The sequence below is a fragment of the Equus przewalskii genome, chromosome 11 (assembly GCF_037783145.1).
Source record: "Equus przewalskii isolate Varuska chromosome 11, EquPr2, whole genome shotgun sequence".
NCBI lineage: Eukaryota > Metazoa > Chordata > Mammalia > Perissodactyla > Equidae > Equus > Equus przewalskii.
Genome location: NC_091841.1, coordinates 27,987,933 through 28,012,750, shown reverse-complemented (window position 1 = coordinate 28,012,750; position 24,818 = coordinate 27,987,933). Strand labels below are relative to the sequence as shown.

The 24,818-nt window shown below is 51.2% G+C and overlaps 1 protein-coding gene across 26 annotated transcripts in view; it reads left to right on the top strand.

The window, feature by feature from the left end:
• The window catches only part of PC (pyruvate carboxylase), a 90,453-nt gene that overhangs the window by 37,260 nt on the left and 28,375 nt on the right, over positions 1-24,818 (top strand). For 4 of the 26 annotated variants that reach the window (XM_070564295.1, XM_070564302.1, XM_070564299.1 and 1 more), the window contains exon 3: positions 19,533-19,628. The exons of 12 other annotated variants lie outside the window; for them this stretch is intronic. The gene's annotated coding sequence lies outside the window, so the exon portion shown is untranslated. Of the gene's footprint in view, positions 1-4,110; positions 4,245-8,239; positions 8,492-18,103; positions 18,108-19,532; positions 19,629-19,982; positions 20,249-23,109; positions 23,219-23,740; positions 23,942-24,818 lie in introns of those variants that run through there. 10 more of the 26 variants (XM_070564296.1, XM_070564303.1, XM_070564306.1 and 7 more) reach the window with 7 other exon arrangements.

Below are 24,818 nucleotides of genomic sequence, written 5' to 3'. Positions count from 1 at the left end.
TCTTTAATATTCCATGTGACGAGATGGGGAGCAAACATTGCACCCAGACTGCGTTGGTTGGCCCGAGGAGAGGCGCTTCTGGGGTTGTGTGAGTTGTGAGGTGGACTAGCCATTTTTTCAGGGGATGCTGTTTTTACTTGAAGGAACAGCTGACAGCTGTGCTTATTCAGACTTGGATATCTGACAGACTTTTTCTCAAAAATGAATGTAGTGAGCCTGTTGCTTCAAAGAAAAGAACTAATAGTATTTGTTGCCAATGGTAAAATTAGAGCTTTCAAGCAAAAATTAGAATTTTGGAAAACTTATATTCGTCATCATGGGCTCAACAGCTTTTCAATTCTTAAAGCCTGTTCTGGTGAGATTGGTGGTGGTATTACACACGTGACATCTTGGGGTTTTTATTATCAAATGTGTCAACATCTTGAAGATCAGCATAACTCAGTGAAGCAATATTTTCCAAATGACCAGTGCATGAGGTTACAAAATCATGTTGGGTGAAAGGCCCCTTTGAGATTCAAGAAAGGCCAGTGGATTTTAAAAACAGAGCACGTTAAAGTTCATAGGGTTTCGTAATTCGTATTGTAATTAACCACCGTTTGTTAAGTTTTGGTGTAGTATCAAACAGGAGTACCCACCATTGTCTGAAAAGGCTATTTAAAATATTCTTCCTTTTTGCAACTACATGTCTGGGGGAGTCCAGATTTTCTTCAAAAACATTGCCTATTACAACAGATTGAACAGAGAGGTGCAGAAATGAGGGTCCAGTGTCTTCTATTAAGCTGGACGTTAAAGAGATTTGCAGAAATGTAAAACAAGACTGCTCTTCTCACTAAGTTTTTGTTAAGTATGGTTGTTTTACTAAACGTATTTATGTTAAGTTGTAATATGTTTATTATTGTGACTTTTAAATGAATTAATAAATATAAATGAGGGTACCACATCTTGGAAGAACACAGCACTGAATTTGCTTTGCCTACAGGAAGCTTTCCTCCTCCTGCTAGAAGAGTCTCTGAGGTCAAGGAGCATATAGACTTGTGATTGATGCTTACAAAGCAAACACAAAACCCTTATTTGTACACAGATTTTCACTTTTCAAGAAGCTTTAACATGCATTCCTTTTTTTTTTAAGATTGGCATCTGAGCTAATAACTGTTGCCAATCTTTTTTTTTTGTTTTTCCTGCTTTTTCTCCCCAAATCCCCCCAGTACATAGTTGTATTTTTTTTTTTTCCTTTTTTTTTAGTTGTGAGTCCTTCTAGTTGTGCTATGTGGGACGCTGCCTCAGCGTGGCCTGACGAGCGGTGCCATGTCTGAGCCCAGGATCCGAACCGGCGAAACCCTGGGCCGCCGAAGCAGAGCAGGCGAACTTAACCACTCGGCCACGGGGCCAGCCCCTGTGCATTACTTAAATTCATTTTTATGACAGCTTTATTGAGATATAATTCACATATAGTCATGCCCCGCATAACGACATTTCTATCAATGATGGACCATGTCTGTGATGGTGATCCCATAAGATTAGTACCATGTAGCCTAGATGTGTAGTAGACTATATCGTCTGGGTTTGTGTAAGCACACTCTATGATGTTCGCCCAACAGCGAAATTGCCTAATGACGCACTTCTCAGAACGTATCCCCATTGTTAAGTGACGCGTGACTGTACTGTAAAATTTACCCTTTTAAAGTGTATAATTCAGTGGCTTTTGTATATTCACAGTGTTGTGCAACTGTCACCACTATGGAATTCCAGAGCATTCACCTCACCCCGGAAGGAAACCCTGCACCCACTAGCAGTCACTCTCTATTACCCCTCCCCACCACCTCCTGGCAACCCAGTCTACTTTCTGTCTCGGTGGGTTTGCCTATTCCAGACATTTCATATAAATGGAATCATATAATATGTGGCCTTTTGTGTCCAGCTTTTTTCAATTAGATGCTTTCAAGGTTCCTCCGCTTTGTAGAAAATAATAGTACTTCATTTTTTATTGCTGAATAATAAACCATTGTATGGCTATACCACATTTTGTTTATCCATTCATCAATTGGATATTTGGGTTGTTTCCACTTTTTGGTTATTAGGAACAATGCTGCTGTGATCAATTATAAACATGTTTTTGTGTGGACATATGTTTTCATTTCTCTTGTGTGTAGATCTAGGAGCTGGATGATATGGTAACTGTGTTTAATCATTTGAGGAACTCCAAGTAGTTTTCCAAAGTGGCTGCCCCCTTGTATATTCCCGCCAGCAGTGTATGAGGGTTTCAGTTTCTCCATGTCTCCGTCAATACTTGTTTGTCTTTTGGATTATAGCCATTCTAGTGGGTAGGAAGTAGTATCTTGTGGTTTTGATTTGCATTTCCCTAATGACTAATGATGTTGAGCATCTTTTAATGTGCCATTGGCCATTTGTATGTCTTCTTGGAGAAATGGCTATTCAAATCTTTCGCCCATTTTTAATTTGGTTGTTTGTGTTTTTATGGTTGAATTGTAAGAGTTCTTTACATTCTACATATTAGACCTTTCGTCAGATTGTATGATTTGTAAAAATTTTCTCCCGTTCTCTGGGTCGTCCCTTCACTTTCTTCCTGGTGTTCTTGGAAGCGCAGAAGTTTTTTATTCTGATGCAGCCAGCCTATCGATATTTTCTTTAGTTGCTTGTGCTTTTGCTGTCCTAGCTAAGAAACCATTGCCTAATCCAATGCCACGAAGATTTATATTTCCTAAGAGTTTTATAGCTTTAGCCCTTACATTTAAGCCTTTGATCCATTTTGTGTGAATGTCTGTAAATGATGGGAGGTAGGGTCCAGCTTCATCCTTTTGCATGTGGATATACAGGTGTTCTAGCACCATTTGTTGAATTGTCTTGGCATCCTGTTGAAGATCAATTGACTGTAAATGTGAGGGTTTTCTGAGCTTTCAATTCTATTCCATTGATCTGTATGTCTATCCATATCCTAACACCACACCATCTTGATTACTGTAGCTTTGTAGTATGTTTTGAAATTGGCAAGTGTGAGTCTTCCAACTATGTTTTTTTTCAAGATTCTTTTGGCTGTTCTGGTTCCTTGGCAGTCCCAGGTGAATTTTAGGATCATCTGGTCAATTTCTGCAAATAAAGTAAGCTGCGATTTTTGATAGGGACTGCATTGAGTCTCTAGATAAATTTGGAGACTATTGCCATCTTAACAATACTAAGTCTCTGATCCATAAATATGGTGTTTTTGTTTAGGTCTTTAAATTCTTTCAATGCCATTCTGCCGTTTTCAGTGTACTAGTCTTGCACTGCTTTTGTTCAGTTTGTTCCTCAGTGCGTTATTCTTTCTGATGTTTGTCTCACTGCACATTGATTTACCTTTATGTGGATTAACCGCTCTTCTCCACTCTCTGCTTCTGCACTAGACTGAGTCTCCACAGGGCCTGGCACTTTGGTAGTATGGTTTATTTTTTGTCCACACTGCACTTTTGAAGAAGGCATGGTCATTGCTATCCGTGGCCTGATGATCCCAGAATGGGAGGTGACTTGCCTCTTGGCACAGCCCTGGTTAATGGTAGCAGAGGTAGGACCAAGATTTTTCTGATTGACAGCCTGCTGCTCCTTCCAGTCATCCTGCAGGGGACCTTATCCTTGGTCCCCTGGATTTGTGTCTGTGTCTCTGCCTCTCTTATATTGAGCCCCAGGGCATGATGGGAAGAAATAAGGATTAAGGCTGATATCACAAGGGCTGACCACTGGGGTCGTTTTTCTGGGCATCTCTAATGTGCCAGACTCTTGCAGGTATTTCAAAAATACCTGACCTCGGGGCTGGCCCCGTGGCCGAGTGGTTAAGTTCGTGTGCTCCGCTGCAGGCGACCCAGTGTTTCGTTGGTTCGAATCCTGGGCGCGGACATGGCACTGCTCATCAAACCACGCTGAGGCAGCATCATGCCTCAACTAGAAGGACCCACAATGAAGAATATACAACTATGTACTGGGGGGCTTAGGGGAGAAAAAGGAGACAAATAAAAAAAATCTTAAAAAAAAAAAAACTTAAACTAAAAAGAAAAATACATGACCTCATTAAGTTCTCAGAGCAACCCTGCAGGATGACTCAGATCATTTTGTATTTTACAGATCACGAAACCAAGGTTCAGAGGGTCATGTAAACACCCAAGTCAAAGAGCGAATTACGTGATGGGGCTGCAGTTCAACACAGTTCCCAGAGCTCAAGCTGTGATGAGGAAAGAGGGAAGTTGTGGTGCTGGAAGGTGTGTGAGTTGTGGGGAGGAGGAAGGGAGTGGGGGCTTTCTCAGAAAATGTGAGTCTCATCAACACTAGAGTTGGGTTGGATCAACCCAGAAGCATTTGCTCGTTGGCCTGGAGCTGGTATCTCAAAGTGGTTGGCTTGTTGCATCTTTCTGGGGGTGGCGAAGAGACAGTAGAGGCCTGGAAACAGCCCTTGTGATCCCATACCCTGAGGCTCTATCCTGTGGCCCTTACCTCTGGTGGTGGAAGCTAATTTTTTGCATGTGGGTCTAGCCTCCACCGTCAACAGAGTGAACTCTTAAACTGGAGGGGCCATCACCTTCTATCTTTCCTTCTCTATAGCACCTAGCATCGCTTCTGTTACCCAGCGGACATTCCTTACAAGCTTTTTGAGTAAATGAAAGACATTTGACCTGCCTGGTTGGCTCTGTAAAAGTCATAAGCCCTCACTGCCTCTGTGGCTGGATTTGGGGTAATGGAGAATGAGAGACCAAGGCCATTAGAGGGGTCCAGCTGCCCTGGTGGTGCAAGACAGGAGGCATGCGACGAATGCAAGATCTGCCTCTTGTTGGCCCTGTCCCCACCCCCAGAGCTGAGCACAGACCAATGTAGTTCCCGCTTGGAGTTGCTGATGGGAAGTCTGGCCTGTGTGTCACACCCAGGGTCAACAGTGTTCTTTCCACATCCGAGCGACCTGTGAACCAGAACAGCCGTGAATAACTTTGCCATCAGTTTAACTGAGTGAGACTTACTCCCTCCCCCACTTCTGTTTTCCTAAGATAAAGAAAACTATAGAGCAGTAGTAATTGGTGGCCTTGGCGGTATTTTACAGCTGTGGCAAAGGTTAGTTGCGGCCTTTTTGGATGCTGGATGTTTTGTTTAGATTGAGAACAGTGGCACAGATGATTGTGTTTCCCTGTGATGCACTGAGGGGTGGGGAGCTTGCCTTTCTCCCCAGCCTTGTTCTGGCATCTCCTCCCAGCCACACCAAGCTATGCAGCTTGTGAACACTCAAAGCCAGGGGACGTCCCTGTCACCACGCTCCCTCTTCCTAGAATGCTTCCCCTTCCTCCTTGCCTGCCAGTCCACCTGTCTCTTCCTCATCTTTCAGTCTCTGTGATGCTCCTCCTGGTACCCAATTCCCCCTTCTCCCACCACCAGCTTAGGGCTGACGATTGCTTCTTAGGCCCTCATGCTAGCTGCTTATTTCTATGTAATAATGCCCACCACACTTCATTTCACTTCTTTTTTTCTTTTTTGTTTTTATTGAGATATAATCGTCATATAACATTGTATTAGTTTCGGGTGTACAACATAATGATTTGATATTTGTGTATTTTGTGAAATGATCACCACAATTAGTCTAGTTAACATCCATCATCACACATAGTTAGAAATTTTTTTTCTTGTGATGAAAACTTTTAAGATCCACTCTCTTAGCAACTTTCAGTATACAATACAGTATTATTATTTTGGCTGCGGGGGAATGTTTCTGTTTTATTTTTTTATTTATTATTATTTTTTATTGAGGTAACATTGGTTTATAACATTATATAAATTTCAGGTGTACATCATTATATTTAGGTTTCTGTGTAGATTACATCGTGTTCACCACCCAAAGACTAATTGCCGTCTATCACCGTACATATGCCCACTCAATCACTTTCGCCCTCCTTCCTCCCCCCTTCCCCTCTGGTAACCACTAATCTAATCTCTGTATCTGTGTTTGTTTGTTGTTGTTGTTTTTATCTTCTATTTATGAGTGAGATCATATGGTATTTAACTTTTTCCCTCTGACTTATTTTGCTTAACGTAATTCCTTCAAGGTCCATCCATGTTGTTGCAAATGGCAAGATTTCATCTTTTTTCTGGCTGAGTAGTATTCCATTGTGTATATATACCACATCTTCTTTATACATTCGTCCCTTGATGGACACTTAGGTTGCTTCTAAATCTTGGCTATTGTGAATAATGCTGCAGTGAACATAGGGGTGCATGTATCTTTACACATTCATGTTTTCATGTTCTTTGGATATATACCCTCCGTGAGCCCTGAGCATCACCCACCTCTGTGGCCTGACTGTCGATAGCTTCTCCAAAGCATCTGGTGAAGAGGTTCTGGTCCTTGCTGATTGTGGCCACTTCCTGCCCAGGGGTGCCCACCTGGAGCTTGTACCTTTTGCCAAGTAGGGTTGGACTGTCCAGTCCTTCTGAGACCTGCACTGGGGTAATCTGTTCTCTGTGCTCATGTCGTGAGGGTTTCACCTCCCCTCCATCGGTGGGGATAAATGTCTCTGCCCTGTCTTCTTCCCAGTGGTGTAGGGAGATTGAGATAAGGTGTGTGAAAGCGCTTGAAAAAACGGACTAAGATCTCATCCTGTAGAAGTGTCCCTCAGACCATTATTTTTTTTTAGCTTTATTGAGGTATAATTGACATACAATAAACCGCACATATTGTAGCCTACAGTTCGATGAGTTTCGACATCCATATACACCCATAAAACCATCACCACCATCAAGATAAGAACATAGCCATCATCCCCAAGAGTTGCCTGGTGCATCTTCGTAATCCATCCTTCCCTCAACCCCAACCCCAGGCCCAGGCCGCCACCATTCTGCTTTCTGTCACTATAGAGGGGCTTGCATTTTTAGGGATTTTTCTATATAGTAATGGACTCTTTTTGGTCCCTCAGACCATTCTTGCTCCTGGCCTCACTCCTGGATGAGGCCGAGGCTTGTGTGCCGGCCTGATGCTGCCTCTTCCCTCCAGCTCACCCTCCCAGCAGCTCACCAGTCAGATGGCCCATCTCAAAGCAGATGTGGGAGTCAGCGGCTCCTCTCTGCCTCCGGTCGGAGAAAGCACCGAGTGCCGGTCCCGATGCTGGGGGAAGATGAGGCTTGCTACGGTGTGGAACGTGTAGCCCCACAGCAGAGAGTTTCTGCTGGTTTTTCACCTCAGCCTTCCACTGACTGTGCGCTCTTACTATTCCTGGGCGGAGCCTCTAGTTGGGCTGTCATGCTGGCCTCACCTTCCCGGATCTCCGGCTGCCTGCCTTTGTCAGGGTGTATTAGTGGTTAGCACCCTTCCTTGGTGCGCTGCTTGTTGTCAGCTCTGGAGAAAGATGGAGAAGAGGTGGAAACAGAAGTATGTCCCTGTGCCGGTCCGGGTCCTGGATCCTAGAGGAATCAGCAAGTTCCCTCGCACACTGGATTTTCATTTAACTTGCGGGTGTCGCGGAGACCCTGTGCATTCAGACCTCCATCTGACTTAGGACTTGGCCCACATCAGGCGTGCCCGCGTTTCATTAGCAGGCTCAGCTCACTGACTTCTCTGGATGCTGCCTGCCCTGTCAGGCGGGGAGTGCTCTGGGCCAGGGCAGGCCCTCTCTGACTAATTAACCCTGGCGTTTAGCAAGCTAAGCAAAGAGAGAGCACTGAGTTCTTCACTGCACCTTCTCCAAGAACTCTCCTCAGAGCTCAGCCTGGCTTGTTTTCTGTTTTGGCGATAGTGGGGTGGTGCCCAGTGGGTGGGCACTCTGTTCCTCTTCTTGGCTGGCGTGGTCTTTGGGATAACAGTACATTAAATGACTTGACCTGGCTGGGTTTGATAGTATGCTCAAGCATTTAAAAACCTTGCTAATGAAGTCATACTGGGCCAACGGCTCACAAGAGCCCCTAGGTAATGTGCCCTAGTGAGGAATCTAGTCTCCTCGCTCCATGGGAAGAAAGGGCCGTGATGACACCAGTTTCCAGGGGGACATCTGAGGCATGGCGAGGTCTCAGCAGGAGGAGGAAGACATCAGACTCCTCATTTTTTTCTTCTCTCGTCAGATCTTCTGCTCCTTTTCTGAGGCCAGAATCTCTCTCTCCTGGCTGCCTCTCCCATCCCTGGCCCTGGCCCTCCTTCCTTTGTAAAACCCAACTACCACAGCCCTTTAATCCTTCCGCCAGAACCTGGAGGCAGTGGCTTTTGACCGCCCCTTCCCAGCTCACCCCTGACCTGGTTTTGTTTTTTTTTTCCTTCTCTCGAACAGTCTGTTCAAGGTCTACCCCTGGGCTGGAGATTGGCCCACAAGCAGCCTCTCTCTCCTCTGAGCTGTAGGACAGGGGGCACTTCTGGGAAGTCACTGACAGAAGCTTAATCTAGAACATCCATTATAAACAGGCAGCGGGCAGAGGGCTCAGATTTGGGTCTTGCAGCACCAGGAACAGCGTGGCCTCCCTGGGGCTCAGCAGACCAGCTGCCACGGTAAGAGGACCACCTTTCAGAGGCCTCAAGGCACACTGTCCTGGGTGGGGCCACTGTGGCCACTGTTTGTTTTCTCTGTAGAATTTGGCAGCCTTCTAGTACTTGGGAAAGGAGAGGACAGAAGGATTCTTGGGAAGGTCCTTAGAGAGCAGGAATCCAGGGGAGGGCTAGGCAGGATCATTGCTCCTCGTCCTTGGGGACGGTTCTGGTCAGGGATGGGCAAAACTGAGGAGCCTGAGGTAGATAAACCCTACTTGAAAATGAAAATGGGTTCTGCCCGAGACCTTGGGGACGGGAAGATTGGCCAGGGGTCCCAGAGCTCTGGGTCAGAATGCCTTTGTGTACAGGTGACAGTTGCGGGAAAGGTCACATGGTTTCCTTACTAGGGTCCCTTGAGGAAATGGTGAAGCTGCCAGTGGTCGGGGGAAGGGGCCCAGGGGCCCACGTGGGCTGTGCTTCGGCTCCTTGGCCAACTCGGGCCTTGATGAAACGCTCTGGAGCTGCAGAACAGGAAGGCCTGACTTTTCCTTAGGAATCTGGGGAACTGAAGGGCCCAGATCAGCTCTCCTCAAGATGTGAGTTTGTGATTATATCCTAGGCAGCAGTGAAAGCAAAGTGTGTAACTACCTGCCTTTTGGGAGACAGATTTCTGGCATTGGAGCAGGACTCACTGCTCAGATCTAAAGGGAGAGAACTCCCATTTGTTTAGAAGAAAACCTTTCCCTCATTTCAGGGGGAGGAGACATTGATAAGGGCCCCAAATGGCTTCTGGTTCTTATCTTCAACTGCAAACAGGCTAGACTCTCTTCCAAGTCATGGGATAAGAATTCAAGGATAAGGGAGAAACTGGCTCTGTGCATGTGTGTGTGTGTGTGTGTGTGTGTGTGTTTCGAGGAACAGGTGAGTGCGAGGTTCTGGGCCGATGTGGACAGAGGGACATACGTTTCCCTCTGCTTTGTCCCAAACTTCCTGAGATCAGGAATTGATAAGGGACATGCCTTTTCTCTCTGGTGTTCTGGACCAGGGATGGAGGGATGTGGTCCTATGACTTGATTCTCTGTCAGGTGACTCTAAGGGAGACCCGTCACCAGGAGAAAGTCTGAGGCAAGGAGACAGTACTTATTCACCGGAAGGATCTGGAATGACCTTGTTTGTGCACTTGGTCTGCTTCTGACTAGAATGAGATGTTAGTTTCGTGAGGGAGGGACCTCTTCTCTCTTGTTTGGCTGTATCTCTAGTGCCTGAAGGTACCTGGCGTGTTGCAGAGGCTTAATCAGTGCTGATAAATGCGTGAACAAATGCTTTTTCTTTCCTTATCATTTCTCTGAACCTCTCCAACTTCATCTTCTCTTGGTTGCATACCAGACTTCTCACCTGATCAACATCTCCTTGGTGCTGCCCGACCCTGACCCTAAGCCAGTTAGGTGAGAGCACACTTGCAGGGAGAGGGTGGCCGGCCCCTCTGTTCCTTCTCACCGCCTGTCCACTTGCTGAGCAGGTGCTGACACTCGTGTGCCAGGCGTGGCAAGCCGCCAGGGCCTGTCGAGCGGATCCTTGCTCTGAGCCCAGGTCAATCCCTCCTCCGTGACACTGAGCTCTCCTCAGCTGCCTCACGCTTCCCCATCTTCCTCTTCTCTCAAAGCAGTTCCTTTGCACAGCGTATGGGTTTAATATTTCTTATATTTCCAGTGTGCTAGTCTTGACTTCTCACCAGCTATGTTCTTGAAGGCAGAGGCCATGTTTTATGTTATCCTCCGTCCCTCGAGGGTGTGTTATGGGCAGCAGGTGCTCAGTAAACACTTAATGGCTCTGGCTGTATGAAGGCTCATCATGGTCCTTTGAGTATTTATTGCCTTTTACAGTTTATGAAACTGAGGGACAGTCTGAAGCGTCACTTTCAACAGGTCGCTTCATCATCAGCCCTCTGTGCTGGGGGGATAAGCATATTTTACAGATGGACTAAGACGTTCTGAAGTGTTTTTTACTCATAACACTTCTGACACCAAATATGTAGGGTTTTTTCTCACACCAACCAATTCTCTAGTTCTCTGCAGATACCAACTGGGTGTCCTCCAGTTCACTTCAGGTCTGACCCCAACTACCCAGAGTTAGCTCCGCCCCCACAGGCGAAGGGCTCAGTCCACAAGACTGCCCCTCCTCCACATGTCAACTGCATGTCCACCTGCCCAACCAGCTGTAAATCGGAGATTCCCACAATCCCCTCCTCAGGTTCGGTAAGTTGCTAGAATTGCTCAGAGAACTCAGAAGAGTGCTTTACCCACTATTACAGTTTGTTACAAAGGATACAGATAAACAGGCAGGTGAAGAGGTACATAGGGTGAGGTCTAGAAGGGTCCTGAGTGTAGGAGCTTCTGTCCCCATGGCGTTGGGGTGCACCACCCTCCCGGCACATGGATGCGCTCACCAACCTGGAAGCTCTCTGAACCCCGTTGTTGAGAGTTTTTATGGAGGTCCCACTGTGTAGGCATGATTAGTTGAAGCACTGGCCATTGGTGATGACTCAATCTCCAGCTCTGCCTGCCCCAGAGGGGGACCTGAGAGTTCCAACCCTTTGTCACATGGTCCTCTGGCAGCCAGCCTCCATTCTCACTATTTACGGCCCGCCAGGAGTCGCCGCGTCAGTACAAACTCAGCTGTGGTTGAAAGGGGCGCATTATGAATAAGAAAAGTTGCTTCTGTCTCTCCTACTAGTCAGGAAATTACAAGGGTTTTAGGAGCTCTGTGCCAGGAACCAGGGACAAAAATCCTGTTATACATTTCCTATATGTCACAGTATCCTACAGGTCCAGAGGGATAGAATAATCCGCAAAGTCATATGACTGGATGCTGGCAAAGCCAGAATTTGAAACTGAGTTTTTGGACTCTAGGGCCTTGCCCTTTCCGTGGAATGACAGTTGCGTGGGGTCTGCAGTGGCTCATGGGGGCATAAGGCTCCCCTCTCTGCTTCGTCAAGCCCTTTCCTATCCTTCATGGAGGGAGGCTTCTGCCTGACCTCACTTGACCGTCACCCCACCATCCCCGCCCCCCTAGGACCTTGGCTGTTTTTCCCTTTACCCTTCCAAAGCTCCAGCTCCTGGGACGTTGACCCTGTGAGCTGACCCCTCACGGTTCCAGGAAAACGGGCTGCGTGGAAGAACACTGAGGTGTCGGGGAGTGGCACGGAGTTCAGGAAGTGGCGCTGGGGTGAGGGGGCAGCAGGTGGGGCTGGAAAGCCCCATTTTCCTTATCTGTAAAATGAAGACAGTCTTGCCTTTCCTCCTAGTCAAGGTTGCTGTTGTAGCAAATGAGAGTGTCTGTTAAAGTACCTTATAAACTGCAGAGAGCCATAGAATATTGTTGTTAAAGACAATTATAGTCCGCAAGTTATAGCTCAATAAAACTGTCAAATGGAATAACGCCTGCTTCACAAGTGTGGGGGGAATGACCTGGGTGGTGCCTTGTCTAGGGCCTGGTGCTTAACAGACACTGACAGCTATTCTTAATTATTTTTTTGTAGTTATTGTATGACATGCTGTTCCCTCGGATGGGGCAAGTGGCACTGAGAAGGTGTCCTGGAGCGGGTACCCTCTGGGTCTGGACTGGGGAGGCGGGAGAGGCAGTCTGTCGCCTGGCGCTCTCGTAATTCACTCCCTACCTCAGCGGTAAACTCTGCTTCCTGAAGGCTCTCAGGTTCTCGCAGGGCAGTCCTTCCTCCTCCGGGACTCTTCAGCAATCTAACTTCTCACCGTTAAGAAGAAACTATTCTGTTCGAATGAACAGCCCCGCTGCTAATGCTGCTAATCGTGAGCCGGAAAGGGAATCTTGGCAAGTCAGAAGCTGCCCAGCAGGTGCAGGGGCCTGTGAGCTCCTGGCAGGCCACCCTGCTCCCGTCCCCTGCCAGGCGTGCACTGCAGGGTAAAGGCCAACATGAATCTGAGACTCTGGTCGCTCGTGCAGAACTCCAGAACAACCCAGGGGAGGTTTCTGCTGCACCCGCTGGGTGCTCTGTGGGGCTCCCACCGGGATTGCAGCGTGCCTGTGAGGAGGGAGTCCTGGAGAAAGTTGGGGGGCGGGGGGGGGGGCGTTGACCACGAGCTGTAGGTGTCACTCTGATCCAGCGGGAGGTGGGGAGTTCCTTCCCTCAGTGGTGGGATGCCAAGGAGTGGCATGGGGCAAACATGATGGTTGAGGAAGCTTGGCAAGCAGGGAGGAGAGAGGGTGTTAACCTGGAACCCAGATAGCATGATAGATCTGAAATCTGCCCACGGCGGCTCCTGGAAAGCGGCAGTGTCTGAGAGCCAGCTCGGGACCACGGGCAGACCAGGTCTGAGTGCTGTTCAGCTTTGAGACTGTGGCCAAGCTCTTTCTCCTGAGTTTCTGTTTCCTTACTTACACAGCTGGGGCCATAATAACTGCCTTATGAGATTTCTGATGATTAATGAGATAATGTGAAGCCCTTAATGCAATGGCTGTCCCTCAAAAGCAAGTCCATGCAGACGGCACCGGTAGTGGTCCGGACACTGCCATGGGGCTGTGGTCATTTGAATAAAACTAGCAGTAGCGGATGCCTAGGACTCTGTCTCTGGGAGGCCTCTGGCCCAGATTTTGTGCTCAGATTCCAAAGCAGAGAGTGAAAGGTCAGGACACGGGGCTACAAAGGTACCTTTTCCTGGGTGAAGAATAGGGAGAAAAAGCAGCTGCAGTCATGGTCACATCCTGTCTGGGTTGCTGTTTACTTTCTTCCTTCTAGGAACTGAAGCTCTTTGCCATTGAATTCCCTTACCATCTCTTTGGCTCATGGACTTGGCACTTTGAGATCAGTTTACCCGGGGAGCCAAGCGATCACGCTGCGCGAGGTTCCACCATGCCTTCCTTCACAGCGCTGTCTGCGGGGTGGGTGTCGAGCAGCATAACGGTAAAGGCTGGCCAGGATTGTCGAGAGCAGTCGGGAACCTGGGAGGAGACTGAAGTAGTTGGTCTTGCTGCTCATTTTCTCTGGCCAGGTTGTGCTGAGGGCTACAGATCTCTGATCCATGGTATAGTTTAAAGTAAAACATACTTAGTATCTGAACTCCAAACCTGTCTAATTTTTGCTTTTTTCCTCTAAAGAAAGAATATTAAAACAGCATTTTGTCGGAACATGCCAAAATACAGGTTGAAAACTGCTTTGCTTCCCGTTCTCCAAGGATAGATAATCACAACAGAAATTTAAGAAATCTCTTACCATCAGTCTAACAATTTGCTATTCTGGAAGAATCATTTGACCTAAACCAACTCATTTGGAAAACCGTCTAGATTTTTAAAACATTCCCCCAGAGGGAAATGCCACTGCTTTTTCTAATCTATATCTTCTGCTGATCTGACCAGCCAGATATTTTTCTTCACGTTTAATCTCAGTCGTCTCTGATGCAGCTTGAACTGATTATTCCTGCTTCCTGGAGCAGCTGTGGCTCACAGGGAGTTTAGATGTGAACAGGAAGCCCAGGCGTCGGCACGTTTGTCTCCTTGGGCTGCTGCTCTTCCGGCTGTGCCTCCTGGAGGGTGATGTCTAGGCGTCTCGGCATAGAGAGCCAGAGAGCAAAAGCCACTGGTCATTTCAGCCCTGGGCCGAGTCAGTGTGCGATGACGCCTGGGTCGCATCCTTATAGCTGCCTGTGGCCAGACGCTGGGGTATTGTACACAGGCACTGTCCCGGAAAATTTAAGCGCTTTGGTCTCAGAGGAGGGAGGCGTTCTTCATGCAGTTCAAGGCCAGTCCTTTGTCCGAGCCCTCTTCCCGGGCTCACTCCGTCTCTTTGATTCCTGGCTGCTTCCCTTCTGTTTCCTACGGCACTGGCTCTCTTGGTTGACCTCCTCCTTGGGGAGATGGAGCTTGCTTTACCTGCAGCCCCCAGACGTGTACCCACTTTCCCGGCTTCCTTCCTCCCAGCATGGTTATGTAACCGTTTTAAAGTACGTTTTCAGTTTTTACATTATGAAAATCAAGTAAACATTCACACTTGACAACGCACCAGTGTATACGTGGTAACATTTTCTTGTATAACTTCTCAGTTTCCTGGAGTTACTGTTTGCCTCATTCTTTCATCCCCAGACAGATTGTAAATTGCCATCTCCTCTCCATTCTTTCAGAGACATCAGGTAATCCAGCCTTTTTGTTCATTTAACCGCCCCTAAACCCCACACTTGAGAACCTCCCACCCCTGGGAGCTCTCTGGCCTCTGCTGTTGTCTGGAGTGGTGGCCCTCTAGGCCATTGGACAGCAGGAGCGTTGGCATCTCCTTCGCCATGACCCTGAGAGTTCCCCTTGCTTCCTTCTGGGCTGGCTCCCCAGCGCTGGATCCCAAGCCTTTGTCAGTCTTGGTTTATTTACTCACTGTTTTGTTCGTGCCCGTCCCCCAGGAGCTTCCTGGGCAAATGGCACGTGGGCAGAAACTTTCCTTGGCCAGGCATGTCTGAAAGGTCTTTATTTTGCCCCCACATTCAATTTTTTAAAAAATTTCATTTATTTATTTATTTTGAGGAAGATTAGCCCTGAGCTGACATCTGCTGCCAATCCTCCTCTTTTTGCTGAAGAAGACTGGCCCTGAGCTAACATCCGTGCCCATCTTCCTCCACTTTATATGTGGGACGCCTGCCACAGCATGGCTGGCCAAGCAACATGTAGGTCCACACCTGGCATTCAAACTGGCGAACCGTGGGCCGCCAAAGCAGAACCTGCAAACTTAAACCGCTGCGCCACCGGGCCGGCCCCGTCCCACACTCGATTGATGGTCTAATTGAGCAGAGAATTCTAGGGTGGGGAACATTTTCCCTCAGAAGTAGCTTCCGGCTCCCTGTCACTGTTGAAGGCTGTTATGTGACCTTGTTCACCTCTTTGGGAGTACAGCAGCCTGAGCGATGGCCCCCAAGATATCCAAGTCCTCATTCCTGGCACCAGAAGGTGTCGCCTTGTAGGGAAAAAGGGTCTTTGCAGATGCGATGAAGGTAAGGATCTTGACGTGGGGGGATGGTCTCAGATTATCCAGGGGGCTCTAAATGCCATCACAAGAGTCCTCAGAAGAGAGAGGCAGGAGATGAGACACACTGCAGAGAAGACCAAGTGATGACAGATGCAGAGCCTGGAGTGATGTGGCCACAAGCAGAGGCGTTCCGGCAGCGGCCGGAAGCTGGGGGAGGCAAGGAGGGACGCTCCTCGAGAGCCTCTGGAGGGAGTGTGGCCCTGCCAGCACCTCGATTTGGGCCCCGTGAAACTGCTGCTGAATTTCTGGCCTCCAAAACTAAAAGAGAATACGTTTTGGTCGTTAAGACACCAAGTCCGTGGATAATTTGTCACAGTAGCTCTGGGATGCTAATACAGGAAGCTGGTGGGATCCCTCCTGAGCCCTTTTCCAGGTGGGACTTTGGGCCTTGTGCTGGGATCTCAGAGAACCCTCAGAACCTGGGGTGCACGGCCTTCAGCTCGAGGAAACCTTCGTGGATAACACCCCCACTTTCACTGCGGCTCCCCTGGGCTGGTGCCGGGCTGCCTGGACTCAGTCTCGCATCTTCTTGCCTTTTCCCCTGTTTGCCATAGGGCAGTCTTTTTGTTATGCTTTCTCAGTGATGTCCTCGACTGTCTTCTAATCCTTCTATTTATTATGTTTAAAAATGTCTGCACCTCTATTTTTAATTTCCTAGAGCTCTTTCTCGTTGCCTTTTTAAAATAGCTGCCGCCTCTCCATGCAATAGCTCCTCTTCTCTGAGGAGATTAATTATAGTTTTTTCTAAGTATCAGCTCTCTATATGACTTTCCTCTTCAAAGTGTCCCTTTTTTTAATTCCCAATTTGTTTTGGTGAATTTTTTGGCAACTTCCTCAAATAGCTGGTGATTTGGGGGTGTCTGTTCATATCAAACACGATGACACCACAGCCGATTGGAGAGCCCGGGGCTTGTGGACCATTGTCGTCACCCTCGGGAGGGGGGGTCTGCAGCCTCTTTCCTTCCGCATCCCCTCGGTGTCAGTAGCCATGGGACTTCCGTCTTGGGCCGGGGTTTCCCAGAGAGGAGTCCTCAGTGTGGCCTGGTACTCAGCCTGGGGACCACTTAGTGGAAGCTGAGGGGTTGTAGTCTCCCCATCTGTCTGTAGCCCTTCCATGATTCCCTGTGCTCTGTCTGGTGCCTCTCCCTGGGCTGGGCCTCGTGGCCTCATGGAGCCTCTCCAGGGACCCAGCCTCTCGTCTTCTGACAGGCGCTGGCGCCTGGTGGTCAGGAGCAGGCCTTGGATGCCCATGACCAGTGCACTGGCTCTGACACTTCCTGGCAGTGTGCCTTGGGCCCGTGGCTCCATCTGTCCTGCCCGAGACTCACCTTCCATGGCTCTAGACCTGGGAGGGCAGGTGAACCTGTTGCAGGGGTGGTTGGGAAGATTCAGCGAGTGACTACAGAGGCCTTGCCTTTGCTGTCGTTCTGCTGGGGTTGGGAGGGTCCCTGGCCACATGTGCTGGGGAGACGGGGCTGGGCTCTCACTCCCTGAGCCTGTGACCAGCCTCTCTTTACAGCCCCACCTTCCGAGGCACCTGGCCCACTAAGTTCTGACCCTGCCAGGAGCCTGCAGCTTGGATTCACTTGCCCGTCGTTTCCCCTGTGCGTTCTCCACCCCTCAGTCGTTGCCCCTTGTCCACATCTGTCCTTTGCCCAGTTCTATTGACCTATCTCATCTGCTGCCGTTGGCTTTGCCATTTTCTCCTTATGGGTTTGTGCTCTTTAAAAAAAGGTCCTTTTACTGGGGTCTTAGTGGGATTTCAGAAGGGGGTAGAAATGAACCCCTGCATTCGATCCTCTACATTTCACCAGACTGGTTCTTACCATAAAACGTGAAGCAAATCTATCGGTGTAGTGACGTCAGTTTATTTTCGGTTCATGGGTCTCATATTGCTAGCTGTATTCTCTGTATTTTGCAAATGCTTTATTAAAAAAAAAAAAGAGTTCTTCGATCCTAGTACCCTCTGGCTCATCCTGAGTTTCTCCTCTTCCTTCCTAAACGTTCTGAAAGTCCTTGTCCAAACTTTGGGGAGTTTGCAGAAGGGACTTCCTCACCTCTCCCTCGCTCCTGCGGGCACTTTTACCTTCCCCCGCTCTGAGCGGCCGCTGAGCCCCTGCCGCTCAATCTCTGGCTGTTGTTTATGCCTTATCAGAGCTCTGCTGCCTTAGACACTGTTCGTTCCTCGGAACCCTCATCACGACGACGCTTCCGCAGCCCTGGCCGGTCCCTGGGTGTCCCTCTGCTCATCCTGGTCTCTGGGTGTTTATGGCCATCTCACCCTGGAGATGACTCCCAGATCTCCTCCTGCTCAGAGCTCTCCCTCAATGTCAGACTTGCAGTCCAGCTGCCTGTTAGCTTTCCCTCCCCAGCTGGATAGCTTGCCGTTAAACTCAAGCTCATCAGGGTCAAAGCTGAGCCCACTCGTCTCTGCCAACATTCGCTTCTGTGTTCCTTAACTTGGCGTCACCACTGTTCACCGTTCCCCTTAGAACAGGCGCCAAGAGTCCTCCTCACCTGTTGCCACAGTGGTCCCTCTGAATTGCAAATCTCTTCTCCCCTGCTCGATTTCTTTGGTCACACTCACTGACGCTGAGGGTATAATCCATACCCTTGGCCATGCACGCGAGCTCCCACCTTGGGATCTAGGTGTCTGTCCTTGGTCTTCTCCTGAGCACCTTCACTCCTTGCCTCCCGGCCTCAGTTTGTCCTTTAAGATTTGTTCCTGGTGTCTCTTCCGGAGGTCTTCCTGCTGACCGCCGGCTCTCCATGCAGACGCATGCTGGCGTCGGTACCATTCATGTGCTCGTGTTTGCTGCCTCCCACTTGGCCTTCCCTGGCCGGGAGGGATGCTGACCCCAGTCCTAAATAGCTCCATGCTCTGAAGGCCCCCGCTGTGGCCTGCATCAGGATGAGCAGGTGGGAAAAGGGGACATTCTTACCACCCTGTGCTCCCCGGTCCCTGGTTTTTGGGTCTCTCTAGGTTCTGGTCATTTGTGGGGAACCTGGGTCTGTTAGTTTCCTAGGGCCGCCGTGACAAAGTACCGAAAACAGGGTGGCTTACAACACCAGACATATATTGTCTCAGTTCTGGAGGCTGGAAGTCCCAAATCCAGATGTTGGCAGGGCCGTGCTCCCTCTGACAGCTCCAGGGGAGGATCCTTCTTCGTCTCTTCCAGCTCCTGGTGCTTTCCCGCAATCCTCGGCATTCCTTGACTTGTAGATACGTCTCTCCAGGCACACGGCCGACTTCTCCCTGTGTCTTCACATCGTCTTCTCTCTGTGACGTCTGTCTCTGTGTCCAGATTTTCCCTTTTTATAAGGACACCAAGCGTATTGGATTAGGGCCCAGCCTAGTGACTTCATTTTCATTGATTACCTCAGCAAAGACCCTGTTTCCAACTAAGGTCACATTCTGAGGTCCTGGGGGTTGGGACTTCCACATATCTCTTTGAGGAGCACAGTTCAGCCCATACACTGGGTGGACCTGCTTGTCCTGAGCTTTCCAGGTCCAGAAATCCCCGAGGCATCTGGGAGTCCCTCCCTAAGCCAGCCAGCATCCGCTTAGAACTGAGGTGAGCTGAGTAAGCGAGTGGGAAGGAGGTCCTGTGTGACTCCAGCTGGGGTGGGCAGGCTGTGAAGGGGTCAGGGAGCTTCCTGGACCACCTGCAAATGCCTGCTGTGTTCTGGTGTCCATCTCCCTGCAAGGCACTGACCGGCCACGTTTAGAATTGAGGCTCTAGTGCCTGTCACCTCACTTAACCCTGAAATGCTTTCCTGGTTCCCAGTCTCAGTCTGGGAGGTACTTTTTGCTGACCTTGCCCTTTTGACCTTCCTTATCAGCACTTTGGGTTCTAATCTGTGTGTAAGGGACACTTGTATGTCCCACTGGCTTGTGTGTACTGCTCCTAGGAGGGGCCATGCTTTATTAATCTTTGTCTAAGCACTCCATAGTATTTCTGGAATCACACTTCTGTGCAAACTCATTGTGTGACCTGGAGTATTCATTCATTCATTCCCCAGACATTTGATTTCAGCACCAGGCACTGTGCAGTGTGCCAGGGAGACGGCGGGGGACCAAACCCGAGGGTCCCATCCCCAAGCTCCTCACAGCGTCAGGTGAGATGGGTCAGTGTATCATTATAACATTAAGGCTCCTTCCTGAGGACCCAGCCACAACCTCACAGAAAGCCCCCCTAAGCAGGACAGTGGGGTGTGGCAAGGACAATGACAGAGCTGTGCTGAAGGCAAATGGCTGCCCCAGGGAGGGTATCCGAGCTGGGTGGAGAGGTGGAGTGTCCAGGAAGGCCTTCCTAAGTGAGCCCTAAAGGATGTGTAGAAGTTAGAGTGGGTGGCATTCCCCCGTGAGCCTTGCCCGGGCCCTCAGGTACCAGGGCCGGCAGGCACAGGTCGGCAGTAGCGCCCCTTTTGCACCAGGGGGCAGTGTTCACCCTGAAAGTCTCCCCGCCCTCCAGAGAGGCTGTGACCAGGCAGCCACGGAGGCGCCACCCCGGCCCTCCTCATCCCTGCATTGCCCTGCCGCTCCCCTGCAGGCCCTGAGCACCCCTCGCTCGCCTCCTTTCTCTGAGCCTCCTCCGTCCCCCAGTCCACAAATCTCCATGGCCCACGCAGTGCCAGTTGTCTCAGTTGTCGCTGTTCCACGCTCTCCCCTCCACCTGCTGCCTTAAATCGAGGGTTGCCAGGGGCGATGTGGAGCCACGCGGCGCGGTCTCGCTCCGGTAGGAGCTGCTCGGCTGGGCTGTGCTGCTGCAGGCCCGTGTGCTGAGTCTCTCTGTCTTTGGTATTCTCTCGCTTTCCTTTCTTCTTCATCTGTCACCTTCACTGTGTCTCCTGTCCTCCCTTCAGCTCCCCCTACCCAGAAATCTCAGCCTTAGCCTGTCCTCTCTTGGGGGCTTTGATAATGGCTATTGCAGGCCTGGAAGTCAGGCGGAGTCTTTTCCTTTCATCTTACCCTGTTGGCTGCCAGCCCTGGGGCCCCCATCGGACACGTTCAGGACAGCGCAGAGCTGCCTGGAGGGGAAGCTCCCCCAGAGCGGCCCCAGCCATCCCAGGCTCGCTTCTGCCACAGCGTGGAGGCCTCTGCCAAGAACTCTTTCTTTCTGATTCTGACCTGCTTTTGCTGGCAGCTGCTGAGGCCAGCTGGGGGCCAGGGACAGCCTGGTGGAGAGGCTGGTCATGGGCGGGGGAGGGTAGTAGGAAGTGGATATATAGGAGCCTTGTGAGTTATTTGGAGGTTCCTGGGGGCCTGTTTCTGACCCACTCTCCCTTCTTCTCATCCCCTCTGGCTGGATGTGCCCCAACACATCTCTGAGATGGATGTGCCGAGGGCCGTGGGGACTCAGGGTAGACAGTCCAGACTGTGGGCTTTCAAAACGGACACGCGAGCCAGCCACCCCCGAAGTGGGCCTTGGCTTCCCTTCCTCTGTGCCTCCTGCCCCCAGCTACCCTCGGAGGCTGCAGGAGACGCTATATGAGGAACAGGAATATTTAGGGTAAAAGCCACATAAATCCTTGAAGGATTGCCAAGGCCTGATGCGTGGCTGCAGCGGCCGTTGAGGTGGCTGCCCTTCCCTGGCCCCATGAAGGCTGCTCTGGCTGAGCGCATGTCCACCCTGAGCAAGTGGCCATATTGTCTGGACCCAAACTTGGACGGTGATGGCCTAACAGCCGAATTTTGTGCTGTTTCCTGTTTCAAGAGGCAGCCTGCGAGGGGTCGTTTTAGGTCTGAAATAGTGGGATTTCTAGCGACATTTTGATGATTTATTGGACAAATTGCAACTGCCCTCACTTACCGCGGACACATGATTGCTGGCACTGTTAGCCTGCTCTCTGGTGGGAAGTGCGGGCACTGCTGGTGGCCCTTCTGGAGTTCAGGCCAGTGTCACACTTTTTATCAGGGTGGGGTTTTGGGTTTTTGGTTTCCAAGTACCTGTCCCACTGTGGTTCTGGTGAAAACCACAACTTCTTCCTTTAGTTGGGTGATGACTCTGCATGTCTTAGTGGGTCCGAGCCCCTGCTCTGGAGAGAGGCATACACATTGGGCTCAGACGTGGCCCTGCTGAGTGACCGTGGGAGTTCCTTATCCCACTATGGCTTCTTCCTTACCTGTCCAAGAGAGGGATGGGAGATGTGGGGTTACCTCAGTCAGTACTGGTGGAGCCCCCCACGTGGAGCCCAGTGCCTGGTCAAGAGCAGAGGCTCTGCCAGGTGTGCCGGTCACCGCTGTGCCCCCACCTGCCGGCACCTGCCTGGCCCTCAGGTGGAGCTGGGGGAGTGAGTGTTGGATGTTGTGGAAGCAACGTGGGCGCCCAGGACCGGGCAGATGCTGTCAAGACTTCCCCTGCCTCAGTCCCCTGACTCCATCCCTCTCACTCCCGGTGAAAGGAGAGTGCAGAGCGTATCGATCCAGTGTGGGAGGAGGAAACTGAAGCTCGAAGAGAAGCAGAAACTGTCTGTGGAGTCACGCTGAGAGGCAGCGGGGGAGAAAGCAGGTGTTGCAGACACTGCCTGCTTCCCTGGGCCTCAGTCTTGCAGGCAAGGCGTTGTTTACACGTCCCAAGTGAGAGTCAAAGCCGTCTTATTTCCTGTCTCTAATGCACAACCCGGGGCCAAGGAAAGGGATCTGTCAGCTGGCATTTGCAGAAAATAGCAAACGGGCCTCTCGGGGACTGGCAGCTCTCTGGAGAGGAAACGAGGGTAGGGAATCTTCGAGTGGCAGGGCTTGCTTTTCTCTTACTCGCCATTTCCCCCATCTCTGAGGTCAGAAAAGGCGATTTTTGCTCATGGCCGCCACCAGCACCGAGCAAGGCAATGAGGCGTCCCCGAGGCAGATGACCAGAGGCTTGCTGCGCTCTGGCAACATCCGAGGGACCTCTCCTGCCAGGGAGATCCAGCCAGCGAGTGTGCCCTGTCTGGGAGAGCAGCCTCCCTTGCTGAATTCAGAGCTGCAGCTCTGGCTGGACAGGCAGCCGATGCCACAGAACACAAGGGCTTTCCAGGATGCTGGGTTTGCTTAACAAGGCCCTCGGAGTTCTTAAGATTCTCAGCCAAACTGTCAGTGACCTTGAGGACTTCTTGGTTACCACCCACCAAACCAAAACCCCATGGTGGGAGCCTGGCGCCAGCCCCACACTGCTCACCTGTGACCAGCGCCATCGCCCGTCCTCTGCGCTGGTGTGAGGGGGACAAGGATCCAGCTGGAATGGTGCCCGACGGGAGGCGGCACTCCTGAGGCTTTTGGGGAAAGTGCCACTGTGAGGAGAGGCTGGCACTCGGGTGCTCCAGGATGCCGGGGCTTGATCTCGGGACAGGGGTCCTGTTCTAATGCCAGAGACAGCCCCTCCAGGAGGGTTTCAGGAAGGGAGTTTGGTGTCCTGAGGCCTTCCCAGCAGCCCCCGCTCACGCCTTGGTGCTCTGCTTCTACCTGTGGTCGCGGCAGGTGCCCCCCACTGCATGGCCTCTGGCCTGCGCCTCCCCCAAGCCCTGCTCAGGGGCCCCTCCTCCAGCTGGGGGGTTGGGGGTGAGGTTCAGGGAGTGGTGGGGATCTGCTCACTCAGCTCTTCCCTTTGGCCCATTCCAGACCAGCACACCCAGAGTGAACTCATTACACACGTGACCCACGAAGGCCTTGCTTCGGGGGGCTCCACGAGGTGGCCCACAGATGTCCTGCAGGTTTTCTCCCAGCAGAGGTGATTCTGGAAGGGTTTTGGGAAGCACCAGGCAGCCAAACCTCCTGAGTTTCAGGTCTCGGAGGGGAGTGGGAGTTCACCAGGAAAAAGGCTGCGCTGGGTTAACAAGTTCTGAGAAGGGTAGAGATGTTCTGAGAATGAGGCAGTATTTTTACTCTTCTTTGCGTCCTCAGGTCCCAAGCCTGGCTTGGGGGTTGGGAGGGTTCACATGTGACTAAGCCGTGAACTGAGCTGCAGGGCTGTGTCTAGGTTCTGAGGGGCAGTGTGACCTGTGCCCTCTCTCATACACGAGATCCCCTCCTGACTAGCCTCCGGCTGCATTGTGCTTGCTGGCTGACGTTTCTGTGCCTTTAACTCAAGTGGCAGCGGAAAGTCTGCTGTCCCTCTCCTGGCTGGTGTCCTGCGTCAGACCACCTCCCTCCCAGTCTTTCCCGGTCCCTGGGGTTGGGGAGCAGGCTTTGGGCTGTGAATCACCTGCTGCCTGCATGACTCAACCTCCCGGCCTCCCCTTCGCTCCAGGCCCCCTCTGGGCCCAGAGCTGGAGGAGGCGGGAAGCCGTTGCCAGTGCCCCGTCCCCTGAGTCCAGCTTTGGCTGCTGCCCCGGCTTCCAACAGTCTGGAGCCTGAGAACTTTGTATCCTGGGGCCAGTGAGCTCAGGCGGGGCAGCCTGCAGCCCGTGGCCTCCCTGGGCAGAAGCAGCTCTGGGCGCCTGGCTGGTGCGGGGTGAGTGCTCCGGGGAGGGCGCAGCCCACTGTACCCGGGACTCCCCATCTGCCTTTGGTGGGTGTCGGTCTTCCTGTGAGTGCGATCTGCTCTCCTCGTCCAGCGAGGGCCACTGGGCAAGTGGCGCACATTCTGGGCTCTCCTGTCCTGGTGCTGTGGCCCTGCCCTGAGTGAGTGGGTACAGAGTGTGGGTTGTGCATGGCTGTGTGGACGCTGGCGGTTCCTTCTTGCTCCCTGCACTCATCTGGGAGGAAAGGCCAGTGGGAAGGTAGTGATGGCAGCCGGTGTTTATCGCCTGAGGCATCACACTCAGGGTGCACTGGCCCGGGGGGGCTCGGTGAGTCCCTTCAGGGCCCCCAAGGATGGAGGTCGTGTTACTCAATTTTACAGATGGGGAAATGAAGCCTCAGGTGCCCAGACCTCACAGCTGGGGAAGGTAGGGCTGGGGGCAGACCCAGGCCTGCTGACTCCAGGCTCGCGCTGGGCTGCCAGTTGGACAAGGCTGCTCTCTGCCCCACTTGCCCCACTGCTCTGACTTCAGCCAAGCGCTCTGAGCTTTCCCCTCTATAAACATCTACCTGGCTGGCTCCTGCGCCCCAGGGCCTGGACTGCTCAGGTCTCAAGGCCAGGCCTGCTTTCGCTGGGACGCAGTGCTGCTGGGCATTCAGATGCACTCCCGACTGCCCAGGCCTGGGTCTTGGTTTGTAAGGTGAGACTGCCAAGGAAGCCTGTGTGAGGATAAAGTGCGAGAACGTGTGCAAAAGGGTCTCTCAGGCCTGGTGGTGAGACTCCCTCACCCACCCTGTGGGCGTAGCTTCCAGGGATCCCTTTCTTTATCTGGAAAAGGAAGTGGGGAGGGTGTGTGGTGGGAGTGGGG